Source organism: Ictidomys tridecemlineatus, chromosome 3, assembly GCF_052094955.1.
Source record: "Ictidomys tridecemlineatus isolate mIctTri1 chromosome 3, mIctTri1.hap1, whole genome shotgun sequence".
Lineage (NCBI taxonomy): Eukaryota > Metazoa > Chordata > Mammalia > Rodentia > Sciuridae > Ictidomys > Ictidomys tridecemlineatus.
In genome coordinates, this window is record NC_135479.1 from 76,521,925 (window position 1) to 76,538,620 (window position 16,696).

Consider the following 16,696-nt stretch of genomic DNA (forward strand, 5'->3'; position numbering starts at 1 on the left):
TTGAAAGGCCCGGGGAGTTCTCAGGGAGACTCCCAACATTCCCCCTTTTTTGTTATTATATGTAAAGGGACGTAGATTCGTTCTGGCTACTTCCTGCTGAGTGAGGGCTTCGCCAGGGAAGGGGTCTGAAGGAGGGAATTTAGGAGTCCCCACAAGAGAGCTGCAAAGATTGGTATAAGGTCAGATGTGACATCACAAAATGTTCCTTGTAGCCAAAGGTCCATTATCACTTCACTCCAGTCGGTATAAGTCTCTACAGCAGGTACAAGCCAGGAATCATCAGATATCGCTCTCAAGAAGGTATCCCAGGAATCTTTGAAGGGTTTTTCAACATTGTGACGGATGTTCTCTGGAGAAGGCAGTTGATTCATCTGTGGCCAGAAGCTGATAATTTCTAAGTAGAAACTGGTTAAAAGTTTGGTTAGAGATTTTACCTACTTGAGTTTGAAAAAATTTAATAAACTTTATAATACATGGTAAAAATAGACACATTAAAAAGATTACACATAGTGGTCCAAGAATAGGCCATACCCATGCCATAAGGGGAGTGGACATGAAGGAACAGAAAAGGTTTTGACTTGTTGTGGTCCTTAAGGTGGCTGCCAGGTCAGTGAGCTTAACAACATTGTCTTCTGCAAGGCCCGATTCATTGATATAATATAGCATTTTTCCCTAAGGAAAAGACAGGTTCCGACCTTTTTGGTGGTGAGTAAATCTAGGGCTCTGTGATTCTGAAGGGTGACTTCTGCCAATGAGGTGACCTGTTTTTGTAAGGATGTTAGAGATTCTGCTGTGGAAGAAAGTGCTCCTTTAAGTTTTGAATTAATGTCCTTGACAGCCCATAGGGAATGACTAAGTCTCTTCCCGATAACCTTGCACTTGCCGCTGAGGTCGTTAATGAAATGCTTATCACTAACGGAAGGAATGCAGCCTGTTTTCCACGTTTTAGAGGATTAAGGATGTATTTTACTTCAGAGTTGCTATAGAGAGTGAGTTGTGGAACTATGGTGACTAATAAACATGGGCTAGACATGTTGGAGAGTATTATGGTGATGAGAGTGCCATTGCACCAGAAGAAGAGACCTGGTGGGGAATAAGTGGTGTGGTTGATGGTTAGGTTACAGTGGCAAAAATCTGCCAGAAGGGAATTGGAAGTTGTGGATCCCAGAAAGTAAACCTGAGGAATTATGGTGTGGTTATTTTCCTCGGGTTCCCATAAAGGAACATTCTGCAGATGTTTAATAGGATTCTTTGTGTAGGATGAGTAGGACAAGCTGGAAACATTGGAACTGTGGCAAGTAAGGGCCGTGCTAGAGAAGTCCATAGAAAGCAATTTGCTGGACTTGCAGCGGGGAAAGTTTGGTTTAGGTAGGACAATGTGTCAGTGATGATCTGTAACCAGGTATAGATTGGTGAAGCCTGAGAGTCAGAAGTGTGTTGGCTTTCTAGGGATGTGAGCAGCCCTTGATCTGAGTGTTTTTTGTTGGTTGAGACAAGAGAGACTGAGGACTCTATGGAAACATATTCCAGGTAATGGATAAGGAACCACAGAGAGTGGAGGCATACCTACCGCAATAAAAGGAAGCTTTTACTCCTGTTGCCCAGTGTGGGTTTCCAGGGTCTGGGATGGTCAGCTTGTATTGGTGGGAGGCAGACTCAAGTTTAAATCTTCCCATATTTAATTGCCCTGAATATGCATCATGAATTCTGCATGACCAATAGGGGCAGACTCCATAGGTTTCTAGCCACTGTTTGTAGTAATCCTTATTTTGGTCATTATAAAAAACATAAGGGTGGTTGGCTTGCTTAATGAGCTCAAAGGAAGAGGAAGAGAGTACAATATAGATGGCTGAGGAGTACCCTGTTAGGGGACAGTCAGAAATGGTAGCCAAGTGGGTGGTCCGGGTGTTTTTTGTGTGTATGTTTCTTTCACCTTGAATCTCCAGACATAGGATGGTGAAGGTATTACCCTCGGGGTGAGGATGAGGATGAGGATCAGAAAGCTAAGGTACATTTTCGGATATGTTCTCAGCTGTGGGTGTAAGGGCAGAAATACGAGAGAGACGAATTTTTAAAGGGTCACTAGGGTGGGGAGAGCAAGAATATGTAGGTGTGGATTCTTGCGAGTCCTCTGGTCCAATGTTGCCAGAATCAGTTTCCCGGATGCATGGTTTGATCCTGGAAATGTGAATCCATGGAGTTAATTGATTATTTTTGAGTCTGAGTTTTGCTGCCGAGGGAGTGCACATGATGAAGGAGGTGGGGCCCTCCCAATGGGGTGCAGTTGGGGTCTTTCACCTAGGGGGCAGTAATATACCTGTTGGCCATGTGTTAGGGTGAGGGGGTTTTGAGTAATGGTTGGGTCAGGTGAAAGCCAGTCCTGGTATTTTCAAAGTTTAGAGCGTAGATGGAAAAGGAGAGGTAGAGTGTAGGAATCAGGTATAGGTAATTGTTCAGTCTGTATACTGGGGGGAAAGAATGAACGGCCGTACATAAGCTCAAATGAGGAAAGGTTGGATGGTTTCTTTGGTAAAGCCCTGAGACACAACAGGGCCAAGGGGAAGACCTTAGTCCAGTCTAAGCTTAATTTCATGGTGAACTTGGTGAGGGTTTCTTTGAGAGACTGATTAGTTCTTTCAACTTTCCCGGAAGCTTGGGGATGGTAAGGGCAATGGAGATGCCGAGGGAGTGATAGTGCATTAGCCAGCCCCTGAGTTATCTGCGAGGTAAATTCTGGGCCATTATCCGATTGGATGGAAGTGGGCATCCCGAAACGAGGGATTATGTCAGATATCAACTGATCCACAACTGTGATTGCCTGCTTATTAGATGTGGGAAATGCCTCTATCCACCCTGAGAATGTGTCCATCAGTACTAAGAGATATTTGATGTTTTTTACCCTGGGCATGTTTGTGAAATCAATTTGCTAATCAGCTCCTAGGGTATGACCACGGGCCTGATGAGAAGGATAGGGTCTGGATTTTAAGGGGGTGTTGGTATTGGTCCTCTGGCAGATCTGGCATGTGGATGGAACCTGTTGCAGAAAGATCCGATTGTCGGAGGAAAGAGGGAAAAAAGATTGAAGGAAAGTTGATAAGCTCTGGGGGCTAGAATGGAACAGTGAATGGAGGACTGTAATGAGCTGGTGAGGGTCAGGAGTTCGCTCCTCAGAGGAAAGATGGAGTAATGAGGAAGAGGATGGGGCCTGTAGGGTGGCTGACCTGGTCAGCTTTAGAGTTACCCACTGTGGCAGGAGAAGAGTCAGTCTTACGGGCTTTACAGTGGACTATTCCCAGCTGTAAAGGCAGTGTGGAGGCTCATAGCAGATTAGAAATAAGGCTGGCATTTATAATAGCAGTTCCTTTAGTCATTAGGAATCACCCAGTTGAAGAGGGTCCAATTCAGTTTGTGGTTGTGCTGGGATTGAGGCAATGAATGGTGCGGGAAGGCACTGGTCTGTGTGTTCCCTTAGGAGTTTGTGTGGAAGTGTAAGATAGGACGGGTAGTACACAAGGGGAGGAGGAGTGATTGAAAAGCTTTGGGTGGTTAAGAAAGGGCACCCATAGAGTTGCTTAAAGGGGCTAAGGCCTGAGGGGGCCCTTGGGGCTGCCTGAATTCACGTGAGAGCCAACAGCAGGAGATTGGGCCAGAAGAGCCTAAGTTCAATAGCAAGTTTAGTGAGATGATCCTTACCCAGGGATTGGGGTTGGTAGGAGATGTGGAGCCTCCAAGTGATGTTGAGGTCTTTGGAGACTAGTTAAACAACCTGAGAAGTAAAGGCCAGACTGTTGTCTGACTGGATGGAGGCGGGAAGTTCGAACCTGGGAATGATCTGCTCAATGAGGATGGAGGCAACAGTGTCAGCAGTTTCCCTGGATGTAGGGAAGGCTTTTCTCCAACCTGAAAAAGTATCAACCAAAGTAAGTAGGTAGCGAAGCTTTTTATACCTAGGCACATGAGTGAAGTTGATCTACCAGTCTTTGTCTGGCTAGTGGCTCCTCATCTGAGGTGTGGGGAATTTAGGTTTGATGCTTCCTTGTGGGGATACTGAAGAGCAGACAGAATAAGCAGAGTGGACCTGCTGGAGAGTAGTTCTCATTCCTATGAAGTGAAAAAGGGGTTGTGAAACTGGAAAAACGGGTTAGAGAGGGTTTTAAATGGGGGCAGAGTCTCTGGAGCCAGAGGAGTTGGTCATGAGTCGTAGGTCTCCATCTTGGACACCAGGGCTGGTAGTCTTAAAGAAGTAGTTGATTGACTGACTGGTTGGTGAATCTATATATCTGATTTTGCAGGGACTTCTGTAGGCAATTTAACAGACATGGTCCTATTAGTGGTCATATTAGGAGAAACATAAAGAGGACTAATAGGGGTCCTGTGAGGGGGAGGAGCCAAGGCCATACTTGACTGAACATTCCCCATGGAGACTGTTGGCTAGTTGCTGTCTCTTCTATTCTAGCTGTTCTTGTCTTTTATTATTCCTAGGAATGACTTTTTGGCTTTACTGGTTTTGGAAGGTGTTTAAGATCAAGCTGGTCAAAATTGACTTTGTTTCTATTGTTAAGAGTCAGCCGAGTTCCCTTAGGGGTCACTCATGGGGGAACTTGAGAGCAGCTTCTTAGTTCTGCTAGTGCCATTTGAGCTAGGATGGGTCCAGGTCTTGCTTGACCATGTGGCTTCCCTTGGAAGCATCAGGGATGTCTCCCTTCTTTGGTGACCCTCCTATTCACAGCAAATGCATGGATTGGCTTTTCATTCTCCAGTGGTCTCATAAATCTCCCTGATCAGGAGGTTATGTGGCCCAGAGTTGCAAAGCTTCTTAGAGAAATTCCCTGCTCCCTGGATTCAGATTGACTCAGAGGGCCAGAGCCAAATATTGGTTTTCTTGGCCATTTTAATTTAAGTTTAAGTCTTGATCATAAATATCCAGCAAAGTCAGTTTCACTTTAAATTAAGAGTACTGGGCTTTACCTGAAGTCTGGCCTACTTTGGAGTCATTTTTACATGTATGAAGATGGGAGGCACAGCTTTATCTCAGATAAGGTGGGGCTCTTCATAAATCTCAAGTGCTATAGTTCTGAAGCTGATCTTCGCTTTTTAAATATCATTTTACAAAGTTTAAATAAATTGTTGCTTAAGTTCACATGAATACTAGGCAATACAATATAATATCACATCTAAAACAAGAATTAAGGAAAGGCTGAAAGCTTTTAACCTTTTGTAGAAAAGTAGAAAAGTACTTTTGTGTTTTGCAGTATACAATTAATCACATCTGTTGACCATTTCATGAAAACATAAACAATGTTTAAGTATATGGAATTATACTTTTGTAGGGACGGACAAAGCAAGGCACCTAAGATAGCAGTGAAGATAGGGAAACAGTTCTATTTGGTTGCAACTGGATTCAGAGGGCACTGCTTCTGTTGTAATCAATTAATCCCCTGAACCCCAAGTTTAGGTAGTTTCAGAATTTTGTACCCAACATGTAAAGGAAGGGGCTCAGAAGTTCACAGTCTGCAGAAGTTCACAAAAAGCAGTTTTGTTTTTTTTTCTCTGTTCTGGGCAAGTTAACTTTTCAAGGACACCTGGGAGGGGGAGAACTTTTTCTTTTTTCCTCCCTCTGCCAGATGTTACCATGGAGCCCAGTTGGTAACTTCCTTATCTTAGAAATGTAGCCATCTCTGTGAAGCCCTAGCTCAAGGCTAGAGGCCTTGTTCACATATTTTGTAAAAAAACTAGAAAGGGGGTGTCTAGCTTTTGGAGTGCTGATTTTTCCAGCCAGTGGCCAAGTAGAACAGGGCAACATGAAAAAAGGAAGTTTATCTACACTGAACTCTTTTATAGGGATTCTTTTGCTGAAAGCCCTAAACTCAGCCATGGTGAAGATTTCTGGAGAAGGTCAGTTAATACTTTTCTGTGGGCCTGGTATGGAGGGGGAAGACAGGAAGGTGGGGCTTAGAGCAGCTTCGTGGATCTGAGAATGAGGAAGGAGAGATTTAAAAGAATAATGGGAAAGGGGTTTGGGATTTTCCCTAGCAATGAAAACTTGAGCAGTAGAACAGGTAGAGCAGAGGGGAAGAAGGCAGTGAGTATCCCAAAAAGCCTGTGAGGGACATTAAATTCTTAGTAACCTGTTTTCAGTGATGACAAAGCAACTTTAAAGGCCATTTTCACCAGATCTTGAATAGGGGTCTGAGGGCTCTCCTCAGCTGGTTTGAGCTTTGAGTTAGCTGGTAAGAGGACCTGGTGGGACCCGGTGTGGGCACTGACAGGAGAAGAGAGGAGTGAGTGGGTGGAGGGGTACCTCAGTACCTGCTACCTCAGCAAGGAGGCAATAGTCTGAGAACTGGTGGAGGTTTGGGTTTTTGATCTAGTAATTGGAGGGGAGAAATCAGGTTGCTGAGGTGAGAGTGACAGCAGAGAGTCTGGGGCAGAAGGATGAGGGTGAGGATCTATTGGAGAAGCATAGTTGAGGGAAAAGGCCTCCACATAGGGGAATCTCCTTCCACCCTTTTGAGTGCTCGCAGAAGTTAAAAAGTTCACGCAGAATTTGAGGATCTAGAGACCCCTCTGGGGGTCATCGTTTTGGTTGTCTAATTGGTTATATGGCCAATTCTGTGTACTGAATTTGATGAGGAGTTTGGGTTTGATGTCAGGAGTGAGGGACAACCGGTTAAGGTTAGCCAGGAGGCATTTGAGAGGGGAATCAGTGGGGAGGGAAGAAGAGGCTCCCATGATGACTCTCGGCAGGAAGAGAAGAGGTGAATGGCCTGGACTGGAACAGATTTTGGTTGAGTTTCCTTCAGGCGTCCCCAAAAGGAGAAGTCAACCAAAGAGACTCGGGAGAGCCGGGGCTGGGAGGGCAAATGAGTCGTCACCCAAGAGCCCAACCAGCAAGACCTTCTGAAGGCCAGGAGTCACAGGCCACCTGATGTCAGGTTTTTCCAGGAGAGAAAGAGATAAAGAGAGTCAGGGAGTGCCTATTCTTCTGTCCCTTATAGCTCATCAACCAGAGATGGGCATCCAGAGAGTCCACCGTAACTGTGAAGTTGTGGTGGGGTGAGTTCTTTCCTCCAAACTAGGCGTCATAGCCATTTGGAGATGAATTCCCAAAGAGGGGGAGGGGGACTCACCAGTTGTTGATCAGAAGAAATCACCTATTGGAGAGCCGGTGTTGGGTGGAATGTAGCAGCGCTCAAAAAGGTGAATGAGGACGGCGAACCTTGAGAGAGGGGGTCCTCAGAATGAGGAATTTCCCCTCCCGGGTCTCAGCACCAATGAAAGGCCAAGGTTCGTCGTGGGAGATTAAAATGCACACACACAGATAGCAGTGACAAAGATGAAGCACCTTTTATAAGCTGGTGTTAGCTTATATAGAAAGTGAGAATCAGTTATCTTAAACCAGGAAGCTCCCAGGGCCAATCATAGTAAAGGTCAGGTCATCACCTATGGTGCACGCACATCCGCCCTGCATAAGATTCATGGGGGGCACGAGCTGTCTAAGATCACGGAAGATGGGAGGACCAATTAGAACATTTTCAAAACAACTTGTTATCCACCCACTGGAAACTTGCCTGCCGCCATGTTGAATTAGGGGCTCCTTATCTGAAAGGCCCAGGGAGTTCTAGCCACCCACTGGCAATTTGCCTACCGCCATGTTTGAAAGGCCCGGGAGTTCTCAGGGAGACTCCCAGCAGAGACTAGTCATTGATAGGATAGGAATTAGATATAAATCTGTTGTTTTCTTCTATAGTCAAAATGAAAGAGACTTTTAAAAAAGTATTTTATTTGCAATTAGAAATTGAAAAAAAACCAGAGATATGCCTTAAGAATAAGAAGACATTATTGAAAATGCATGCATAGTTTGATCACACACTTGAAAATATCTGATTCTGATATGAAAATGCAACTATCATAATTCTTTTTAAGTTTGTTGTATTGGGGTTTGAATCCAGAGCCTCATCCATGCTAGGGAAGCACTGTACCACTGAACTATAGTCCCAGCCCCTAGCATACTTCTTGTTCTTCTTTTAACAAAACTTATGAAGCCATAAGGATGTGTAGAAAACATGCAAATCCCACATTAGCGTATCTTTGCAAGGAACAATCTGCTCCTTCACATTTATTTACAAGGATTGTCAAATTCATAAATATTGGATAGAAATTGTGTGAAAAAAGGAAGTTTTAGATACTTATGATCAATGAAGCTTGTATTTTATAAGATGATAAAATTTTCTTTTGAATGTGAGTGGCTTATTCCAAAATGCAAAATGATATTCTTGATTTATAATAGCAGGGTTAATAATACAAATAATCAGAGCTGAAATTGAGCAGAAACCATATAGAGTGAGGTGAGAGAAGGAATTATAAAAATATATATACAGATACAGAAGTAGAGTGCCTCAAAAAATGCTTTTTGATTATAAAGAACTCATCTTAAGTCCAAGAGTCATGTGCCTTCTTTATCATATCAGTAAAGGATTAGGGAACATTTTGATCACATAATTATCAGTTTTAGTAAGGAAAGTGTAGAACTTATTTTGGCCATGTAAGAATCAGTTTTCATTATGGCTATACAAAAATTACAAAGAATTATATTTGTTGAATGCAGTGTTAACCTGGTTTTGAATATAAATCTTCGAAGCCTACCTAGAATCAAGTTTGTATCCAAATACTCAGTATTTAATGGTACAGAATAATAGTTGTAAAATCTGTGGAAATTATTTAAAAACAGCTGTCTTCAGGCAGTGGAGAATAATTAATATAGGCAGGATCTTGACAGTCTGTGATCCTGAAGTAAGTTATGCACAAAAGGAAAGCTCCATGGTTGCTTTGGCTTTCTTCTGCAGAGAATTTTTCAATTTGTCTTGTGGTGCATTAGAGTCCAATTACAAAGTGGTAGTCTTTTATTGCACTAGCAACATGGCAGAATATGAAAGCCTTGTCTCTCCCCGTATGGATTTAACAATGTTGTGTGGGACAGTATACTTGTAGGACAGGTCCAAAATCTAGTGAAGAAGTTGCAGGATCCCAGTGGAACACAAAACAGAGAATAGCCAATTTGAATCAGAGCAATTTCACTTTTTCCATGTCAGCTCTTTCCACATGCTGCCAAGACAATATTTGCCACAGCCTGAGTTTCTTCTATTTGGTCAAAAGAAAGAGTGAGTTGAGTGTCCATTCAACATCCTTGGCATTTCTGGACATTCCAGATTGCCTTTTTTTTAATCCTGTTTCATTCCAGTTGCTAAAGTAACCTATGTAGTTAAATGTGTAGAAACAGGTAAGAACAAAGACAAGGAGTGGGTAGCTCGCTGCAGCTAACACAGCTCTGTGATATTAGTGGTGCAAAACTCTGAGACTTTGACCCTAGGAGGAAGAGGTGAACAGAGCATTCATCCATTGTCCTGACCTTATATCCCTAAGATAAAGAGATAGATGACTTACTGTGGCCAGCATGGCTTTGGGAGATTGGGAGAAGGTGCACAACCTGAAATTCCAAGGAAGAAGTGAGGAATGGTACTTGCATAACCATAGATAAGGTTCAGAACACTCCCAGATTATCTGCATGGCTGATTGGTGAGGATAATTTCCTGTTGAAGCCAGACCTTAAAACATTTTTTCAGATGTTCACAAACAAAAGCAAAACTGCAGGGAATATGAAGGTTCTGGGAAATATGATACAACAAAAGGAACAAAATAAATATCTGATAACTTACCCTTAAGAAATGGAGTTCTAGGCAATTACCTAACAATTCAGAATAATCGTCTTAAAGAAGCTTACTGAATTACAAGAAAATAGAGATAGATAACTAAAATAAATCAGGGAAATGATGTACAAACAATACAACTGACAAATAGATAGAAATAATAAGGGAGAAAAAGTACTAAACGTAAACTCTGGAGCTGAAGCATACAATACCTCACCAGAAAAGTTCAATAGAACAGTGTTGTTGATCAAATAGAAGAAAGAATCAGTGAACTCAGACAAATTACGGTTCAGAGGAATGAAAAGAAGAAAGAATAAGAGAGTGAAGGAAGCCTAAAGAATGAATAGGGCAGTAGCAAACAAAATAGGATGTATAATGTGGAATTACAAGAATGGCAATTGAGAGAGAAAGTGGCAAAAACTGTTTAAAGAAATAATGGGAAAGGGAGGGGGCAGGGGATTAGCAAGGAAGGTGGAATGTGATAGACATCATTATCCAAAGTACATGTATAAAGACATGAATTAGTGTCAACATACTTTATATACAACCAGAAATATGAAAATTGTGCTGTATATGTGTAATAAAGAATTGTAATACATTCCACTGTCATTTATTTTTTAAAAAATAAAAAAAGGAAAAAATGGTTGAAAACTCTCCAAATCTGGGGAGGGAAATGGAGATCAATTCTTGAAGCCCAAAGAACCTTACTGAAATAAATTTATATCTATCAATACATGTTATAATCAAACTTTCAAAAGTCAAAGATAAAAAATTTTAAAAGTGCAAGAGAAAAAGAACCTATAATATATAAGGAAGCTAATGTCCTATTAGCACATTTCTCAGCAGAAACATTTCAAGACAAAGGGAGTGGGATAATGTATTCAAAGTACTAAAAGAAAGCCCCCCTGCCCCAACCTACCAAGATTTCTGTACCCAGTCTGGTGTGGTGGCACTTTCCTGTAATTCCAGCATCTCGTGAGGCTTAGGCAGGAGGATTGCAAGTTCAAAGCCAGCCTGAGCAATTTAGGGAGGCCCTATGTAACTCAGCAAGACCCTGTCTCTAAATAAAATATATATTTAAAAGGGGGCTGGGGATGTGCTCAGTGATTAAGCACCCCTGAGTTCAATCCTTGTTACCAAAAAATAAGCAAACAAACAAAAACCCCATTTCTGGATCAGAACTGTAATGGGTTTACTCCATATGTGCATAATATATCAAAGTACACCCTATTGTCATGTATATCTAAAAACAACAAATATAAAATTAAAAAAGTCTATAACCTAGCAAAACTCTCCTTCAAAAATGAAGGTGAGAGAAAAGATTTCCCAGGCAGTAATAGGTAAGGGAGTTGATCTACATTTAAAAAAGTCCTGAAAGGATTTCTTGAAGTTGGAACAACTTTAAGGAACACGAAAGTCTATGAAAATATAGAATTCATGTGTAAAAGCAAATGTATTGAAATATGCAGAGCACTGTCATGTTATACAGGTGGCATAAAATCACTTATGATTCTAGTATTAAGTTAAAACACAGAGTATTAAGAATAAGAGTTTTTCATCCCAACATAATAGATGTTAATTGGGACATCAATAATAAGGTTTGTGGTAGGAATTAAAACTGTAGAGTTTTTATGTGATTCAATATATTAGCTCAAAAAAGGTGTTATAAGATATTTTACAAAGTCTCTTAATAACCACAAAGTAAATATTTGTAGAAGATAGAGAGGAGAAAAAGAGAATGGAAGATTATAATTATTTGTAGAAGATATTATAATTGTTTGAACATAGATGTTCACTGGAATAAAATAACAAGGTAAAATAATGTATAAATTTTGGAGTGAGATCTGACAAAGAATTTCTAGTAGCATATAAACAAAATAGAAATCAAGGATGACTCCAGGATTTTTGACGTGAGTATGGATGTAGTTGCTATCTATGTAGATAAAGATGTTTTGGAAGGGATATATTTTGCAGAAAAAAATCAAAGAATTACATTTTGCATATGTTAAATTTGAAATGACTTTCAGAGATTTGAAATAGGCAGTTGGCTGAATGTGGAGTTTGGGGATAATGTTGGAAGTCATTAGTATTCAAACAATCTAAAGCCAGGAGGCTAGGTGAAAAACACTAAAGGAATTAGTGTAGATGGAGAGGAACTGCAGTAAAGTCAGAATCCTTGGGAACTAGTGTGAAGAACTGGGAGGAACAGGAGAACCTAACTAGAAGAGGCTGAAAAGTTGTAGCCAGTTCTGTAGATGGAGACAGGAAACAGTATCTTAGAGATCAAGAAAAGAAATTAGAGAAAGAGGAGATCAAGAAAAGAATTTGGAGAAAGGGGAGAAGATGGCAGATTAGAGGAAGAGTACACTTCTCAGCATTTCCTTATCAGACTAAATAGAGGGAAGACTGTTTCTCAGTGAGATGGGTCACTAAGGGAACTCACCGAAATTCAATACTGGACAGTAAAAAAAATAATAGAATTATAGAAAGTTGGAAAATTTGAATATAAGAAATATGTTCATCTTGTGACATCTTGACTGGTGATGGTGGCAGCCACAGGTGCTAAGGGGAGAAGGGGAGTATAGACACAAAGAGGAAAGAACATCTAGGGTATAATATTGGCTTGGGGGAACCTGTGGAATAGAGAGCAAGGCTGATGTTAATGAACCCAGAATCAGTGGGAGAAAGATGTTGAGTGAAAAGCAAGCAAAATTGTTTCAGCCTGCGGGCAGGGCAGATAGTTCAATGGGAACTGAGGTGGTCAGTGTGGGAACTATTTATAAGCATTCTGTGGCCATGAGCAAAGGTAAGAGATTGAGAACTCATAAAGGAAGTTGCCAGGTGACCTAACAGTTACCTATTATGTGCCTGGACATAATGTGTGACTGAAGCAGGTGCAAAGAAAATTTGACTAGGGCAATAGGCCCCAGATATTAAGGAGAGAGACCTCCCTTTGTTTCTGATGCCCCACAAGAGCTATTGGACAGCTGTTAATAATAGCCACTTAGAGAGTGTCTATACTGGATAATTTACATCTGATTTCCATATTGATCTTAATTACAAATGAATGTGAAACCTGTGGAGTATTGGACCCTACATGCTAAAAGTTAAACTTATGGGAGGCCTCTGAGATCTAGGCTTTCAGCAGAGATGAGCATGTCCCCAGCAACAGGACATATGGATGAAACCCCAAATATCCACTGGCAGAATTCCAAAGGTCTGCCAAGACTAAATCCCAACTATTGGGTCTTCCAGTTTAGAACTCTGAATACGCCTACTACAAAATACACAATTTGTACATTACCAGTCTATCCCACCCTATACTGAGAGCTACTGTCATGAGCTTTGGCAATGACTGGCAACTTGGTGAGGAACACAGAAACATTGCACTTAACAACCCCAAGCTATTGATTTAGGATTACAGAACCTAAAAATAAATTCAAAGAATTAAAATACATCCTTGCCAGCTTTTAAAACATTTTTTATTTTGTTTATTATTTGTTCTTTTTAGATATACATGACAGTAGAGTATATTTTGACATACATACATGGAGTGTAACATTCTAATTAGGATCACATTCTTGTGGATATACATGGTGTAGATTTACACTGTTTGTGTAAATGAACACAGGAATTACGTTGGATTCATTCTATTCTCTTTCCTATTCCCATCCCCTCTCTTCTCTTCTTTCTTTGTCTAATCCAGTGAGCTTCTATTCTTTCCTCCTCCTTCTTATTATGTCCACATATTGAAGAGAACATTTGGCCTTTGTTTTTTGGGGGGTCTGGCTTAGCATGAAACTTAGCATGATAGTCTCCAATTCCATCCATTACTAGCAAATGCCATAATTTTATTCTTTTTTATGGCTGAGTAAAGTTCCAATACATACCACATTTTCTTTATCTATTATTCTGTTGAAGGGAACCTACATTGGTTCCATAGCTTAGGTATTGTGAATTGAGCTGCTGTAAACATTGATATGGCTATGTCACTGGAATATACTGATTTTCAATTCTTTGGGAATATACTGAGGAGTGGGATAACTTGAGTCAAATGGTGGTTTCCATTTCAAGTTTTCTGAGGAATCTCCATATAGCTTTCTAGACTGGTTGCACCAATATGTAGTCCCACCAGCAATGTATGAGTGTACCTTTCTCCCCACATCCTCACCAACGCTTATTGTTGCTGTGTTCTTGATAATTGCCATTCTGACTAGAATGAGATGTAATATCAGTTTAGTTTTAATTTGCATTTCTCTAATTGTCGCAACACATGACTAAATCAGTCAGAGTCACTCCAGGTTAACTGGGCTGGCACGAAACAATCACACAAAGAGAAAATACCTTTTTCTTTGGGTCCTGTGATGGCTCCTCTGACTCAACTCCCACAAAGGGGGCAAGGCATGCAAAAAAAGACAAGGAAGCAAGCCTGGAACCCTGGTTTTATTTGGGGGGGGCTTTTTGAAAGAGCTTTCCATCCATATAAGGCAGAGGGGTAATGTTACAAGGGACAGCCCACTCCCATTGGGTAACTCCCACTCCCAAAGCTGTGCTCCTCTGATGAGCAGAGATGGGCAACCCACCTACTTCCTGGTCAGGGAAGCCAGTCTCCACATTTCTGTCACTCAAAGCTAGGGGACACTCAGCTCCTATGTAGTGGCTCTCTACATCTAATTGCTAGAGATGATGAATATTTTTTTATATATTTGTTGACCATTTGTATTTATTCTTCTATTAAATGTCTGTTCAGTTCCTTTGCCTGTTTATTGATTTTTTTTGTGTTAAGTTTTTTTAGTTCTTTGTTTATCCTGGAGATTAAATAAGTATGGAACTTCCTCCTTATTCTATCATATCCTACCTCCTGAGTCCCTGATCTGCTTTGAATGCCCAGTATTAATTCCCAACAAAGCCCCCCACTTTTTCACTCACCATATGCCTAACCAATTTTTTGAATTTGGAAAGCTGCCTCCTCTATTCTGCCATCTTAAATGTCATACCATTATTTCTTATTTTTTCACTTTTTGATAATAGCATATTAACAGGTGTGAGGTGATAATAAGTATAGTAAGTAATTCTGAATTTTTCTTAGGATTTTTTCATTGGCTTATTTAATCTGAAAATATCAGTATGACTTATTTAAGGAAACTACAGTAAATTAAACCATATTTATTTCAAAATCCTTGGATGCTGGTGATGATAGGAAAAAATGTGTCACTTTTTACTCTTTTTTAAATTAGTTTTTATTGTGTTTCCTTTCTGCTTAGTGATTTTGAACACCTTTACATACATCTGTTTGCCATGCAGTCTCTTTTCTGAGAAAAATCTGTGTACTTTTTAAATGAGTTATGTATTTACTAAGTTTGTTTTTTTTTGCTATTAAATTGTAAGAATTTTTTATGTATTTTGATTAACCCTTTATTGGATATATGATTTGCAAATATTTTCTCCCATTCCAATATGCCTTTTTATTTTCCATTTCTTGTTGTGCAAAAGCTTGTTAGCTTTATATGGCCTGCTTATTTGTCTTTTCTTTGTTACCTGTGCTATGGTAGCAAATGCAGAAAACCACTCCAAGACCAGTATTAGAGAGCTTTCCTCTTATGTGTTCTTACAGGAGTTTTAGAGTTTCAGGTCTTTTGTTGAGTCCTTAATCAACATTTTTAGTTGAATTTTGACTATGATGTAAGAAAACATCCCTTTTATTGCACATGCACTTTTTCACAACATTATTTATCGAAGAGACTATCCTTTCTTCATAGCACATTCTTGGCATCTCTGTTCTGAGTTTTCTATTCTATTCTAGTGGTGCATTTGTCTACTTTTATGACAATGCTATGCTGGTTTGATTACTATAGCTTCGTAATATTGTTTGAAGTCAGGAAGTGTGATGCCTCCAGATTTTTTATTTCTCAAGATTGCTTTGGCAAAAAAAAAAAAAAAAAGAAAGTACCTGAGGGTACTTTCTTCACTGAGATAGTCAAAATATTTAACTGGAATGAGTAATCTTTTTTATGTCTAATAGTCCTTCTAATTTTTTATGAGTTATATACTACCAGAATATAGTTGGAGAATGTTAACCCTTTTCTGGTTTTGTGTTTCTCTGTGAGATACCTGTTGGAATTTCCTAAGATTAAAGCTGTTTGATAGAATCCTGTTATCCTTCTCACCAATATGAGGTGGAATAGGTTTAAGACATATAGTCAGTTTGCATTTTGATCCCCTGACCAGTTTAGTGTACTTCCCTGGGTACCATTTCTGCAGTGTTGTGTGAAGGGAGTTTTTAGTAGGTGACACTGAGTTGTAGTTCGGCCTCAGGTCTGATTTGCCTTTGTTGAGTGGAGTGTTCTTTGGGTAGACTAGGTTGACCCACCCCTAGGACTAGTGATCAGACATTAGCTGATCACTTCGTGGGTCTGGTTCTCAGGTGCCTCCCAAGAAATCCAGTCATGGGGAAGGAGGCCTGATTCTCCACTCACTGCTGCCCAGGAGTACAGCCTTCTCAATGTTAGTTTCTCAATGAACTTATCCACTGCCCACTCAGACCCCTGGCCAGCTTCAGCTTCTCAGATGAGCCTCCAGACACAAAGGCTTCTCTTTCCTCTTCTGACTCAAATCCCTCTGGGTATAGGCTACTCTGTGACTGTTTCTCATGTTCAGTGAGCCACTACCTGGGTCCCTCCACAGGCACCTGCTGAGATATTGTGGCGGTGTGTTTCTTATCTCCCAAGTCCCACAGATGCCATTTGGGGCATGCCCCAAGATGCACCCCCCCCAGCTCTTGAAGGCCATTTGATACAGAGCATGATTGTTTAAGTATCTGGGTATGGTTTTTAAGGACCCACTTGCAGTGCAACCCCTTGGGTCAGATAAGTTTAGGCAGTGTTTTTGATCTGAGGTGTCTCTGCACCAAGACATTGCCAAGACAAAGCTTGGAATGTGACTTCCTTTATTCTTCCTCACTTTATCTGTGGTGAATCCACTTCAGTGGC

General features: G+C 40.6%; 1 protein-coding gene across 14 annotated transcripts in view; it reads left to right on the top strand.

The window, feature by feature from the left end:
* Positions 1 to 16,696, top strand: part of Dock3 (dedicator of cytokinesis 3) — a 586,580-nt gene that overhangs the window by 217,056 nt on the left and 352,828 nt on the right. The gene's annotated exons all lie outside the window — the stretch shown is intronic.